Source organism: Balaenoptera musculus, chromosome 15 (genome assembly GCF_009873245.2).
Source record: "Balaenoptera musculus isolate JJ_BM4_2016_0621 chromosome 15, mBalMus1.pri.v3, whole genome shotgun sequence".
Taxonomy (NCBI): domain Eukaryota; kingdom Metazoa; phylum Chordata; class Mammalia; order Artiodactyla; family Balaenopteridae; genus Balaenoptera; species Balaenoptera musculus.
The window spans coordinates 35140734-35155960 of NC_045799.1; positions in this window are offsets into that span (position 1 = coordinate 35140734).

Here is a 15227-nt window from a genome sequence, read left to right on the forward strand (position 1 = left end):
AAGCTTTTTCACAGGAAAGGGAACCATAAACAAGATGAAAAGACAACCCTCAGAATGGGAGAAAATATTTGCAAATGAAGCAACTGACAAAGGATCAATCTCCAAAATTTACAAGCAGCTCATGCAGCTCAATATGAAGAAAACAAACAAGCCATTCCAAAAATGGGCAGAGGGCCTAAATAGACATTTCTCCAAAGAAGATATACAGATTGCCAACAAACACATGAAAGGATGCTCAACATCACTAATCACTAGAGAAATGCACATCAAAACTACAATGAGGTATCACCTCACACCAGTCAGAATGGCTATCATCAAAAAATCTATAAAGAAGAAATGCTGGAGAGGGTGTGGAGAAAAGGGAACCCTCTTGCCCTGTTCGTGGGAATGTAAATTGATACAGCCACTATGGAGAACAGTATGGAGGTTCCTTAAAAAACTAAAAATAGAACTACCATATGACCCAGCAATCCCACTACTGGGCATATACCCTGAGAAAACCATAATTCAAAAAGAGTCATGTACCACAATGTTCATCGTAGCTCTATTTACAATAGCCAGTACATGGAAGCAACCTAAGTGTCCATCGACGGATGAATGCATAAAGATGTGGCACATATATACAATGGAATATTACTCAGCCATAAAAAGAAAAGAAATTGAGTTATTTGTAGTGAGGGGGATGGACCTAGAGTCTGTCATACAGAGTGAAGTACGTCAGAAAGAGAAAAACAAATAACGTATGTTAACACATATGTATGGAATCTAAAAAAAAAAAAAAGTTTCTGAAGAACCTAGGGGCAGGACAGGATTAAAGATGCAGATATAGAGTATGGACTTGTGGACACGGGGAGGGGGAAGTTTAAGCTGGGATGAAGTGAGACAGTAGCAAAGACATATATACACTACAATATATACAATAAATAGCTGGTGGGAAGCAGCCGCATAACACAGGAAGATCAGCCCAGTGCTTTGTGCCACGTAGAGGGGTGGGATAGGGGGGATGAGAGGGAGACGCAAGAGGGAGGAGATATGGGGATATATGTATATGTATAGCTGATTCACTTTGTTATAAAGCAGAAACTAACACACCTTTTTAAAGTAATTATACTCCAATAAATGTGTTAAAAAAATAAAATATAATACTTTTTCTTTTCTTCCCCTTATATCTGTGGTTTTAGTCTTGGCATTTTACCCAACACAGTAGCCAGAGTGAACTGGCCTTAACATAAGTCAGATCACGACATTCTTTATTCAAACCCTGCAGTGGCTCCCCCTTTCTCTGAGAGCAAAGTCCCTGCGATAGCCAATAAAACCCTACATGATCTTCCTTTTGCACCCCTCTGTCTTCATCTTCTGCTATCTTCACCCTGCTCATTCCAATCCAGCAATATTGCCTCTTTGCTCTATCTTTACCTCCCCAGGCTCACGCCTGCCTTAGAGACTTTGTGCAAACTATTCCCTCTTGCTGGAACTCCCATTTCTTCTAGATTCTCTCTTGACCCACTCCCTCCTCTTTCTCAAGTCGTTGCTTATATCTTAATTGCACAGTAAGCCTGGCCCCAGTGGTCCCATTTAAGTTCCAAAACCTGCCCGTCCCAGAGGATTCCCAAATTTGTTCCCATGTTCTTATTTCTTGCCTAATACACTGACATTTATCTCTTTATTATGTTTATATTTATTGTTCTCCAGCAGCTAGAAGGTCAGCTCTGAAGGACAGGATTCTGTGTCTGCTTCCACTAGTATAACTGAAGAATCTAGTATATACTATCAGAACCAGGCACATAGTAGGTATTTAATTAATATTCATTGACTGAATAAATAACTTTGTGTCCTAGAATATTAAATGATTTTTATCTTCCAGCTCCTCAATGAAACATTTTATTCAGTAATTCTATTTTGAATTTACATGAATCCTTTCTTTTTCTCAAATTATTCCTTGATCATAGCTTCTTATTTTTCTTTTACAATCACAGCATCATCTCATATTGCTTTGAAAATAGTAATATTTATAAGTTCTTTTTTCCTCGAATTTTCTTAAGCAAAACGGTGAATCCTAATTTCCAATTAATTCAGTCATTTTCATTTTAAGTTATATGGCAGTATACAATAATCGACTTGATTGTCAAAAAAAAAAGAACTTGGGAGTGAATATAAGTAGCTCATTGTTTAAAATAGAAAAAAAAAGACTTGATTGTCACAGCTGGATATGTAAATCAAATTAGCTTAAGCAAAGAAAGGATTTTTTTTCCTCTTTTTGCTGATATAATTGAAAAATCCATGGATTTATCTGTCTTAATTTATTGCTGAATCATCTATCTCACTCTCCATCATTTGAATACCCTCTATTCATGAGGGCAAGATGCCCAGGGATACATGGGAGCCTTTCTAAGTAGTCACAGCAGAATAGTTTCAGTGAAGTTTCTTATTGGTTTGCCTTGGGTCACATGACTAATCTTAAGCCAAACTTGTGGTCAGGTATTTGAGATTCTCTGATTTTTTTAGACCTGGATCTTGTGTTCCCAAGGTGAAAAGAGGTAAAAGATGAGCAGCTTAACCTAAACTACATGAATAAAGTTCTCCCAAACAAAGAGATATTAATATTGCTGTAAGAAGGGGGAGACAAATATTGTGCATCAGTCATAATCTCCGTGCATTTTGAGGAAAACAATTGATGCTTAGTTTCACCTAGAAGTTTAGCTAAAGATATAGAAGAGCATTTATCTTCAGGGAAAGCCACCTGAGTACAACCAGCAAACTATTTTATTAATTGCTTTTTAAATTAGTTGAAGTAGTATCTTCAACTCTTATCTGGACAGATTTAATTTTGGCTCAATGGAATCAACAGGATTCCATTGACCTTGTGAGTTAATTTTTATAGTCTATCATAAATACTGCTTGCTGAATCTGAGACTAAATTCATAAGATTAGATATGCAAAATGTTTATTCTTATTTCTTCAAAATCATGCCAGGCAAAATTTTTCCTGGAGAGAAGTAATACCTAAGTTTCTGATAAAGCTGGGGAGGAACAAACACTATAATTAATTCGTTTTAAAAGGATAAGGAGGGACTCCCCTGGTGGCGCAGTGGTTACGAATCCGCCTGCCAATGCAGGGGACATGGGTTCGATCCCTGGCCCGGGAAGATCTCACATGCCGCAGAGCAACAAAGCCCATTTGCCGTAACTATGGAGCCTGCGCTCTAGAGCCTGTGAGCCACAACTACTGAGCCCGGGTGCTGTAACTATTGAAGTCCCATGCCTAGAGCCCATGTTCTGCAACAAGAGAAACCACCACGATGAGAAGCCCGCACACCACAATGAAGAGTAGCCCTGGCTCGATGCAATTAGAGAAAGCCCATGCACAGCAGCAAAGACCCATCACAGCCAAAAATAACTAACTAAATAAATAAATGAATAAAAAGGAAATAGGTTAAAAAAAAGGATAAGGAGTAAAGCAAGTAACATAATAATAACATAATAATAAGTAACACTAGTAATACTTCTACTAATAACTTTACTGTTGAATATTCTTAAGTCTTTCAAAATATTTTCACCTATACTATGGAATCACTTGTTTTCTCATCTCATGAAATCAGCAGGACAGATATCATTGTGTTCATTTACCAAACAAGAAAATTGAAGGTCAAGTAGGTAAATATAACATTTATACAAGCCATCACACAGTTTGCTCATGCTGTATTCGAGATCTTTATTTATGTCTCTACATCACCTGTTCAGATTATGAGCATTATGGGGGTGGATATCTTGTATTATTTACTTGTGTAGTCCCAGATCTTAGCCAGAGCCTGGCATATATCAGATAACAAGAAAAAAGTTTTCAAAATAGAATTTAATTGCCTGTGGTCACAAAGCTAAGTCACGTATGGCTGGGATGAAAACCAAGTTCTTGTGCTTTTCAATACAGCATGTAGACTGCTCATTAAATTGCAATCAATGTGTCACATATGTTTTAAAATAAAGGAACATAATAACCTTGAGTGAGTCTAGTGAGATGCCATCCAGCAAAGTGTGAGCCAGGGGTCCCAGCAGGAAGAAGATGACACACTCAAGCTGAGTAAATGAGAAAGGTTAATAAAAGGACTATTATAAAGGTCAAGGAAGAAAACAAGGAAGAGTGCAGGACACTGGGACTTGTGATAACAGCAGGGAGCTTCTACCACTCCTAGACCTGGAGAGGTAAGGAGAAGTAGTTCCAGGAACCCACGGAGAGAGCATTACATAAGGGCAACTTGATGGGAGCTGGGGTCCGCAGGAGATGGGACCAGCTAACTTACAGGGATCCAGAAGGCAGTTAGCCAGGAGAATAAATACCCTAACTTTACCTTCCTCCCATCTCATCCTGGTATATACCATGGCTGAAGCCAACCAGAAAACAAAGAGCAGATACTCCTACTGATAAATCCATCCAGATTAGCATCGCAAGGGCCAGGGCAGAGAGCAGGATGGAAAAGGATGGAGAGTGGAGGGGTCAACAGAAGACATCTAACATGGAGGATTTGCTACCCCAAGCCTTCAGTGACAGAAGTGAAAACTCCCTTGAGTACTTAGCCTACGCTTGACTAGAGACTGAGGAAGCTAATGTACTTGGAAGGACCTGGTGTGCTAACAGGGCTGCTGCCAATCTTTGGAAGAGTAACTCATTCTTGCCAAGAAGCATAACAGATGGGGTCTGTGGTTTAGCTCACCACTTCCATTGTGTGCAGCTGTCAGTTGTGGCTACAGTCCTGGGTTCTAGAGGGTTGCAGGCTGTAATTTGTACCCCAGATCTTCAAGAGAACTACTGGCATACTCTGCCCAGTAAGTACAGGCACAATCTATCCACACTGCTAGAATCAAAGGATATTTTTCATTAATTGAATGTGACAGTGCATTTACCCCTCTTTTTTTTAGAGAACAAAATACTGATTCAAAGATTGTTCTGACTATGAGCTCCAAACAACACACACCACAGAAGCCAATGACTCAGTTTGGTCTATTTCTTTATGAATAGATTCTTCTGTGTGGTGTGTCCAAGTGAGTCCTAGCTTGCAAATTCTCAACACTACTCACCCAGCAGTAGTCTCCCTTTAACTTACTTGGCATGGCTTTTCCTCTCGGGCCATGATGATCTCAGCTGTGTTGGTTGCAACTTGTACATGCAGAATATTAAGGAAATGACCTGAATAAATCTCCTTCAAGCAAAGGGTCAGAATCAGGCTTCTGGTAACAGTGTCTAAAAACTGGAATGAACCACATCTGGTTCCACCATTGTATGACCCTGTGAACTTGTTAACCTCTGTAAACTTTGGTATTTCCATCTATGGAAAGGAGTCATTTATCTCCCCTTCCTACATCCTCAGATTTTGGAAATCTCTGAAGTGCTGCCTAATTATAAGATATTATAACCCCATAATATATAGTTATTAAAGATAAACATTAATTTTAAATATTTTAAAGGGTTTACATATGCCTCTTGTTTTCTCCAGAATAGTTGCTGGGGCTTATGAAGTAGCATGTCTTAATTAAAATGAGGAAATGTGCTTTTATTTCAACCTATCATGAAAAGTTGCATGAAAAAGGAAAAGTCACTTATTAATTTTAAGATTCAGACTTTCTATGTGAGAAATGGGGATAATAGGAATTTACTTTCTGAATTTTCTCTGGAACTAAAAGAATAAGTGCTTTAAAAAAAATGAAATGTTATAAAAGTGAAAGTTACTTTTTAGTTTAGTTTAGATGAGTCATAATATTTGATAGGTCAATTTGTTTTCCTGTTATGTAAATAGTGTTTTGCTACTCTTGACTAATATTAGAGTCAGAATTCTACTCTATGAAAATGGAATATTTCAATATTTCTAAAAAGAAAATATGAAAGTCATGACCTAAGTGACTCTGGTCAAGTGGAAGAAACCCTGGATTTGCAAAGAGAAATAACACTAAAGAACTGATTTTTTATTTAAAAAGTCTTTTATAGGTTTAGCAAGATTTTGGTTTAATAACTAGGGGTATCCATATTCATAATTTATCTATTGCTGCTACAATATTGTGTTATAAACCACCTCAAAGCCCAGTGGTTTAAAAAAGCAGACATTATGATTGCTGTTGAGTATGGGGTGAGTTGGACAGGTCTTCTGCTATTGGCTGGACACATTCACATGTCTGCAGTCAGTTGTGGGTTGGGAGGCAAGTCTGTTGACATTGGCTGGGTTCTATCGCATATTTGGAGGTGGGTTGGCTCTAAGCTGGTTTGGATGGGTTCAGCTGGAATGACTAAGCTTTTCTTCATTGGTTTCTTACTCACCTCTAGCAGGCTAACCGAGGCTTATTTTCATGATGGCTAGACGTGGTAGAGGCTTAGGCTCAAAAGCAGTCTATTGCTACTTCTGCATCATTTTTTTCTGGGCAAACCAAGTTATAACACCAGGCTAGATTTGAGGAGTAGACAAAGACTCCACTGCTGGATGGGAGAAGCTACAAAATCATGTTGCAAAGTGTATGGATACAGGGGGAAGTAGAGGACTGGGGCCATTTTTGCATTCAGCCTATCACACTTCTCTACTTAAATTGTCTAGTGGGCAGTAGGTAAGGGCTTATAAACATCTGGGAGGTTTCAAAACTTTGGACATTGCTATATCAGTGTGTCACTACAACAAGCCATCTGCATAGAGCAAATCAAGTTTGTACTTAAAGGGATCTATAAGACATGCCGACTATTCTTATGAATGTACAACTTTGTCTGACATACATTTTTTAATATCTGGAATATCCCATTTGTGCAACTTGAGCAATCAAATCAGATGCAGTAACTGGTGGTGTGACACCTTTCTCAGCCACCCTTATAACAGGATAATTCTTAGGCTGCTATTTATTTTACATATTGGATTTAATTTACAGAATAAACATATGTCATTTTCTGAAAACTTCCATCTCATTTGCTTATATTTTTAGAGGGAGGAAAATTATCTTTACTTAATAATATTTGGAAATGTGGGCCTTTGTACAAAGGGCTGTTATATAGCACAGCGGTCCCCAATCTTTTCGGCACCAGGGACCGGTTTCATGGAAGACAATCTTTTCATGGGGATGGGGAGGGACGGATATGGTTCAGACGGTAATGCGAGCGATGGGGAGTGGCTGTAAATACAGATGAAGCTTCGCTCACTCGCCCACCGCTCACCTCCTGCTGTGAGGCCCAGTTCCTAACAGGCCATGGACAGGTCCCGGTCTGTGGCCTGGGGGTTGGGGACTCCTGATACAGCATATTTATTTGTAACTCAACACAAAAAAGGGTGTATGTAGAGGGGGGAAGCTGGGGGGTATTTACAATTCTTCGCTTCTGCAGTGTAGATTATTTCTTCACTTAAACATGGAGCTTCAAAGAGGAATTTAGATCAATGAAAATAACATATTTGCTTGGCCTTTGTTAATAACAAAGTTTTTTGCCTGTATCTTCATGAATATGGAAAAAATAGAATTAAAAATATTTGGGAAAGTAAAACCAGATAATTATAATAAAACCAGTTAAATCAGATGCAAACTATTATATATAGGATGGATAAACAGCAAAGTCCTACTGTATAGCACAGGGAACTATATTTAATATCCCGTGATAAACCATAATGGAAAGGAATATGAAAAAGAATATATATATGCATAACTGAGCCACTTTGCTGCACAGCAGAAATTAAACACAACATCGTAAATCAACTATACTTCAATAAAATTTAAAAAATAAATCAAAACAGAAAATTTTAAATTATATAATTGAGAAAACGGTGACTATAACCCCATGGATGGTTTTGGATATTTCAGAATACAGCCTGGCCATGGTCATTCCTAAGAGAAAGTTTGAAGTTATAATAAAATGTAGCCGTAATGCATTTAGAGGTGTCAACCGCTTTCTAACTAGTCATAAAGTAGGAAAATAATCTTTCACGTTATTATGCAACCTGCAACGTTTTTACTACTTCTAGTCAGGATTAAAAATGTCAGTTAATGTATATAATATATACGTAGTGAGATTATATGGGAAATTTACTGTTACTCCAATATTTCATTGTCCAAAGTTCTAACTAGAATTCTTGTTTCTTTCAAGTATTCATTCTCCTTAGCCTGTTGAATTGCCTCTGAACCCAAAGGCCTGTGATAATCTACAGGCTATGTGTGGAGACTAAAATCCTGTGCTAGTCTTCTGTTTCAGAGTTCTGTTTTAGCTTTATTTACTGAACATTAACTGATTGTCTATTGTAACCTCTTGTTCACTGAATTCATGTATTAAGTGGGGTATTTATAACATTTTAAAATAATAATCATTTTTAAAGCTATGGTGGAGAAAGGTGAGTTTAAGATTCAAATCCTGGCTCCTACATTACTAATGAGATGACTTTGATAAGGGGGTGGCTCGCCTCCTAAGCCTCATCTTCTTATCTTTAAATTGGAGATAGTAATGTTACTGATCTCATATGATTATTATAATAATAATGAGGTAATATGCATAAAGTAAAAATGTAGTGAGCTTTCAATAAATAATGATAGCTAGAAGTCACGCTTTGTTTAAAATACACCTGTATCCTAACCCCTGGAAGAATCTTTGCTGGGAAATCTGACCAACATAAGAGAAAAGACTATAAATGCTGTTATTGAAGTTAGCCAAGGAAATATTCCAGTCTGATTGTCTTACAAACACATTTAATAAGCTCTGCCCATGTCTTTAGAGCTTTTAATCAGTTTTTTTCTTTGCTCTACTCTTTTAAATAAACTAGCAGCCAAAAATCACCAGATATTTGTGGGAAGTGTCTGATATGAAAGATAGAGACAAAGCAAGCAGGAGAAAGCAAACAGGTGGGAACAAAGACTAGCCATTGGAAGAAGACTTTAAAAATAAACAGAGTCAATTAACATCATGGAGGGAATTGGAAATGAGACTAGGATGCTATAAAAATGATCAGAGAACAAAAAAAGAGCTCCTTAAAATTCAAAACATGATAGCAGAGAGGAAAACTGAAACAGAAGAGATGGAAGGTAAAGTTAGAAAATGCCACAGAATGTAGAACAAAAAGATAAAGCAGGCAGACAGGAAAAAAAAGATAAGAAAATTAGAGGAACAATCCAGAAAGTTCAATACCCAAGACAGGAGGTGTTCCAGAAGAAGAGAAAATTAAGAAGAGGAAGTAATAAATAAAATATTTCTGGAGAATAATTTCTAGAACATTTCCCAGAATTACGACATGATTTTCTAAATTGAAAGAACCCAATGGATGCCCAGCATAGTGAATAAAAATAACTCCAACGAAAGTCCAAAATTCATGTAAATTCAGGACATTGAGGGCAGAGAGAAAGTCCAACAAATTTTCAGAGAAAAAAAATATTTTTTCATATGGAGGATCAAGAAAGAGAACTAAGTTTACAACACTGGAAGCTAAAAGACAATGGAAGAAAGCCTTCCAAATTCTAAGAGAAAATAATTTCTAAACTAGAATTTTCTGTTCAGCCAAAATATCAATTAATTTTGAAGGGCAGAATAAAAGTATTTTCATACATATCAGGTCCCAAATAATATACCTCCCTTGCATACTTTCTCAGGAGGCCACATAAAGATAAAATCCTTGAAATCAAAGGGTTAAGCAAAAATGAGGAAGAATTGGGAGTTCCAACACAGTAACAAGGCAAAGGTAATCCATTCTCAACCTTATGAAGAAAAAGCCCCAGAAGACAGTGGTACAAAATCTGGACAGAGAATCCAGGTTGGAGAGGGTCAGAAGTGCCCGGGAAGACATCTTCAAGAAAAAGATGAGAGAATATCAACATGTCCCCAAGACAAGGAAATTTCAACAACTGTAGCTATGTGGAATTAACAGTAAGTACAAAACAATCTGATCAACTGAGAAAACAAGGTATAGAGAACAAAATATTGTGCAGGAAATGAAAACTAATTATGACAGTTGCATGACTCAACTATGAATATACTATATATATACATGTATGTTTAGTAATGACATGTAAATATGAACTATAGAGCTAACCAAAATTAAGATAAATCTACATCTATGGTGGGATAATGAGGGCAGGGGAAAGATGAGGAAAGGATGATGCTAAAAACAAATTCCTCATCTTCCTCATCTTCTCAATTCTTGATTGAGAAATCAACAGATAGTGAACAGAGTGAATCAGTCAGTTGTGATCTAAATGTATTATTTAACGATATGGAGTTAAATGGCAAAAGAATCAGGTAACGTGATTAAAAGTACTTAAACTGAAGAGAGGGAAATTGGGTGGGGTTGGGACAGGAAGCTTCATCTATTTATGAGAAGCTTTATACATTTATTTGGCACTTAAAAACTAAGAGTTTGTATATTTGATAAACATGAAATCTAAAAAGCAATGTATCTATGATATTGTTTTTACTGATTCAATTTTTTGAAAAATGAGGACAAATACTTCCCCAAAGAAACAGGTTTTTGAGAACTTTTAAACATGAACACACACACACACACACAGACATCCATCACTGTCACCAAGCAACTATTTTCTATCAATAAATGTGAGATGATTTTTTCCCCCAAGTGTGAGTACTGCAGTTCTTTGCCTAACTTTTATCTGTAGATTTAACCTCAAGTTCTTGAGACTCAAACCTGCCAAGCAACTTTACAGCTAAGGCTAGTCCACAAGAAAGCAGTGACCAACTTTCTCCTTCTGTCCCTTCCTCTGGAATAAAAAGCAATTATACAAATATAGAACATATTTTATTATTAAAAAATGCTTCTAAAAATAGAACTAGATAATTGGTCTCATCAAAATTTTTATGTCTTTGCCTAAATGAGGGATCAGAAATTAAACACATATCAATACAAAGGAGACAAATCATTATATAAATAGAAAATCTCAATATTTAAAAATTCAAATATCAACTATTAGCAACTTAGTGCATTTTTTTGTAGTAGCCCTGGTTATTGTACTATGAGGAAAAAAATCTATTCTCTCAACATTCAGGGATGAAAAAGAGAGAGGGCATTAAAACAAACAAATTTTCTGAGTATAGATATTAAGCAGCATGTTAGCTTTCTCCTGTGGTGCAATCTTAGTTTTCCACCACAGCACATAAAAACATATTTTAATATCAGTAACTAGCCAGTTGGTATGTTACCCATGGAGTGTGGAGTCAACATGGATTTTTTTGCCCAACTTCAACAGTCCATGAAAGCTTAGCCTGTGACTCCATTATATGGAGTTGACTTCAGCTATTTTGTAAAGAGCGTACATCTCAGGAGATGAGGCTTAAGATGTACGCCTAGAAGGCACTATGATTATTTTATAAGTAATAAAATAGATTCTCCTCAATGCCAAGATATTCCTTGAGAAGAAATTAGTTCCTTAGGAAATTGGAATCAGGACTCCAGGACACTGGAGAATCACTTGCTTGCCTGCGGCACTAATACACTGCACAGGTACTTCTCAGCTCCTGTGTGCACACCAAGCCCTCGGGCTTTTGGCTAAAAGCGCACTGTGACACAGTCGGTCTGAGGTGGGGCCCAAGATTCTGTATCTCTGAAAAACTCCCAAGGGATGCTGATGCTGCTGGTTTGTGGACCACAGATTGAGTGGTTAGGTGCTAAATGATACCATAAGCTTCTCATTGACTAGATTGCTAGGTTTCCTATGTTGGCATAAAAGAGAGAAAACTAATTATAGAGTTTAATAGATTGCCTATCACACAGCAGGAATTCAATTTACATCTTTTGAGAGACTATGCTATCCTCAGATAAGTATGGAGTTGAAGAGAACCCCCAGAGAACATATCTTAGGCATATTTAATGAGAACTAAATTTTATATCTCTATATGCTTGGTGCAATTTTATATTTCATTTATACAAATAATATAATGAGAAATGCTATTTTAATAACTGAATTTCTCACATATTTGCAGAAAAGATTAATTTGAATAATTATAAATTATACACCAAACATTATTTTATGGGGAACGTGATTTTGCAAGATGATATCCTTAGATTTTTCTTTATTGTAGGTTTTGCTGTTGTCAGGCTCTTTTTGTTGCTAGGGGTTGTTATGGGCCAAAATTTATATTCACTTATATTCACCTAGTTCAGACAGTTGCCTGTCTTCATGTATAAAACATATTTTGCTTCCAATCTGCTATATTATGTGGGCTTACTTCTTTATAGTTTACTAGTAGAATTAATTGGACCTACACATTCCATGCCATAGAGAAATAAAGAAATAGGACACTTATGAGGCAATAAATTCTCAGTTACTTTAAGGGAAAGGTTCGAGAAGTCTTGAACTTTTTTCTTCCTATAGAACAGGGGTTTGCAGACTATAGTCTATGGACCAAATCCAGCCTGCCACCTCTGTTTGTAAATAAAGTTTTATCAGAACATGGACACACTCAGTGTGTGTGTGTCTATACTGTCTATAGCTATTTTCAGTCTACAGTGGTGGAGTTGAGTAGTGATAGAGATCATGTGACCTGCAGAGCCTAAAATATTTACTCTCTGACCTTAAAAGTTTGCCTATTCATTCTGCCATACAGTTAAAGAGTATATTCTTTATAATAAATTAAATTGAATAGGTAACAGGAGACAACATTATTATCTTCACTCAGACTAGAATTAGAATGTAGGGTGATGCAAATCTTACATTGTTTCCTCCTTTGGAAGGTGCAGTGGCAACAACATAGCTCAAATAACAGTATATATATTCTGTTTTGGGGGGAGGTTCTGTCCATTGTCTATTTGCAACTTAATTTTTCTTTTTTAACCACTCCCCTAAACAAAAGTGACTAGTTGTTATTAGGGTATTTTCATTATTTTCTCTGTAGTCAAGAAAAGAGGGTGTTTTGCATCTTCATATTTATGACCTGAAATTTTTTACTACAGTTTTAAGTAAACCATTTTCCAAGTTATTTTTGTTTTTAGATTTGTAACATAATCACTGCCATCTGTTGCTTGGCTTGGCTGTTCTCTGCTCCTTGTACATATTTGTACATGGGAATCTGATATTTAATATGTGCCAGTGGAGGTAACCTATATTGGGGAAATGCATACATGTTTATAAAATATCTGTATTTACCCAATAAATATATGTACAAATTGATTCAATTTTTAAAATGTCTTAAATTGCTAACCTGGTACTATTTTTGTGAATGCAAAATCCCAGCTCAATATTATTCTTTATCGATATGATTCAGTTTGGCATTACAAAGCTGGGTCAACAAAGATGTGAGATTATTTATTTATTTCCATCTTTAAAATCAGAAGGAAACTGGAATATATGTCTTCCCTTTTAGTCATGCTATTTAGTTAGATAAAGAATGAAATCGTCCAAACCCTTTTTCTGTCAATTATCTAGCATATTATAATGTCAGCATTAAAGTAAAAGATGGTATTCAAGTGAGAAAAAACACAAGTTCACAGTCTCTGTAAGTCATCATAGATTGACATACATGGCAACATCTATCTCTAATTATGTAGCTGCTACTGTAGCATTGGGGCCTATTTTTAATAAAATACAACACTATGCCAGCTCCCTCATTACTTAACCTCACAAATACTTTGAGTACAATTCTTTTCCATGAAAACCAGTGTTTCTACCCTGATCCTGAATTGGTGGAATGACTGAAAACCAGCAATTTCTTCAGGAACAGAAACCCCGGGGAAATACATGAAAAAACAAAAGGCATTTTTCATAACCTGCTGGCACAGAGCACTGAAAGGCATTTAGAGAATTGAAGTGGAACAAAACAATAGCATCAGAAGCCACAAGAGTGTTCTGTGTTTGCTTTAGTATCAGTTAGGGCTGTTTGTGGCTGCATGGGTTGAAACCCCCCCCCCCGCAAATTGTAGGGGTTTAAACGATATAGAAACCTTTTTCTGATTTAAAATTTAGGTGATCCAGGATGATGTGATTGTTGGGAGACCCAAGAACTTCTGTCTTCCTGCTCTACCCACCTCACTTCTGACTTCCATTCTCAAGGTCACCTCAGGGCTGAAAGTTCAGCCCTCAAGTGGGCATTCCATGGAGCAAGAAGGGGGAATGAGGGCAGGTGAACAAAGCATGCTGTCGTCCCAAATTAGATTGGAGTCTGTTGGAGGAGGTCATCGAGAGGGTGTGACATGCTGTCCCACGAGCTTGATCTGGGCAATTGGAGGCTCCTCACCTATCCCCTGTCCCTGAAATGTACCTTCTGCCCAATATTTCACAGTGGGAGCCATTGTCAAGGATGCATCCTTGAGAGAGCATGAGTTGTTGAGACCACCTGGATGGGATACGTGACTGAACCACGTTAAGTATAAACTTTAAGATTCTGGCGGGCCGGTGCCCGATAAAAGCCTGGTATGTAAATTCCCTTGATTTTAACCTGTCATCTACCAGTCTAGAGTGTCTGCTTCTTTCTTTGGTCTCTTCCTGCCCTCTGTGTACCTGGAGCAGTTTCGAATTACCCCCAGGGAACTTTTGAGGTTTCAAACCAACAGAATCCTACTGCCACTGGCCTCTAGGAGAATGGATACTGGGTAGGCAACCAAACTCTCTCTAACAGGGACTCCCTGATGAGCATCTTTCCCCACTGCTTTTGTATGTTTTACATAATAATATGATTGGTTATAACAAAAGTGTTTGCTCTTAGATCACTAAGGTGGGGCAACTATAGAGAAATGAGAGAATGCCAGAAAAGAGAAGTCCTGATCGGAAACAAAGTCATGTTCTTATTTGTTAAAGCCCAAGAAAATGTGAAAAGTGGTTATCCATATTTTATAGATGTTAGTGTACCAGTAAATGGTGACTGAAGTCTTTGCATAAGAAGAGGTTCAAAATTGGGGAATTTAACTTCGGTTTAATTAGGAGGAGAATTATTATCTGGAACTAGTCAATAGGCCAAAAGATTTTTTAAAAGTGTGAATTCATTCATATGTTCAAAAGCTCAAAAATAATAATACATTTCCTTTAAATTCTGGTGAGATATCACTAGAGACCCAAAGGTTGGTGGTTATATTTGAAGTGAGAGAGGATTGGGGGGTGCTGATATTTATTTTTATAGAATAGAGAAGACAGAATGACTCATGAAGATTATATTGTGACACTTGCGTGTTGCATCACTCTGTCAGAGGGTCTGGCGATGGCAGGAGGGAAGCAGGGTGAGGTGGAGAGGTCTTTCCTAGATGCTTCTTGTCCTGAGGCATTGTTTCCATGGGCCACACTCCCTAACACCTG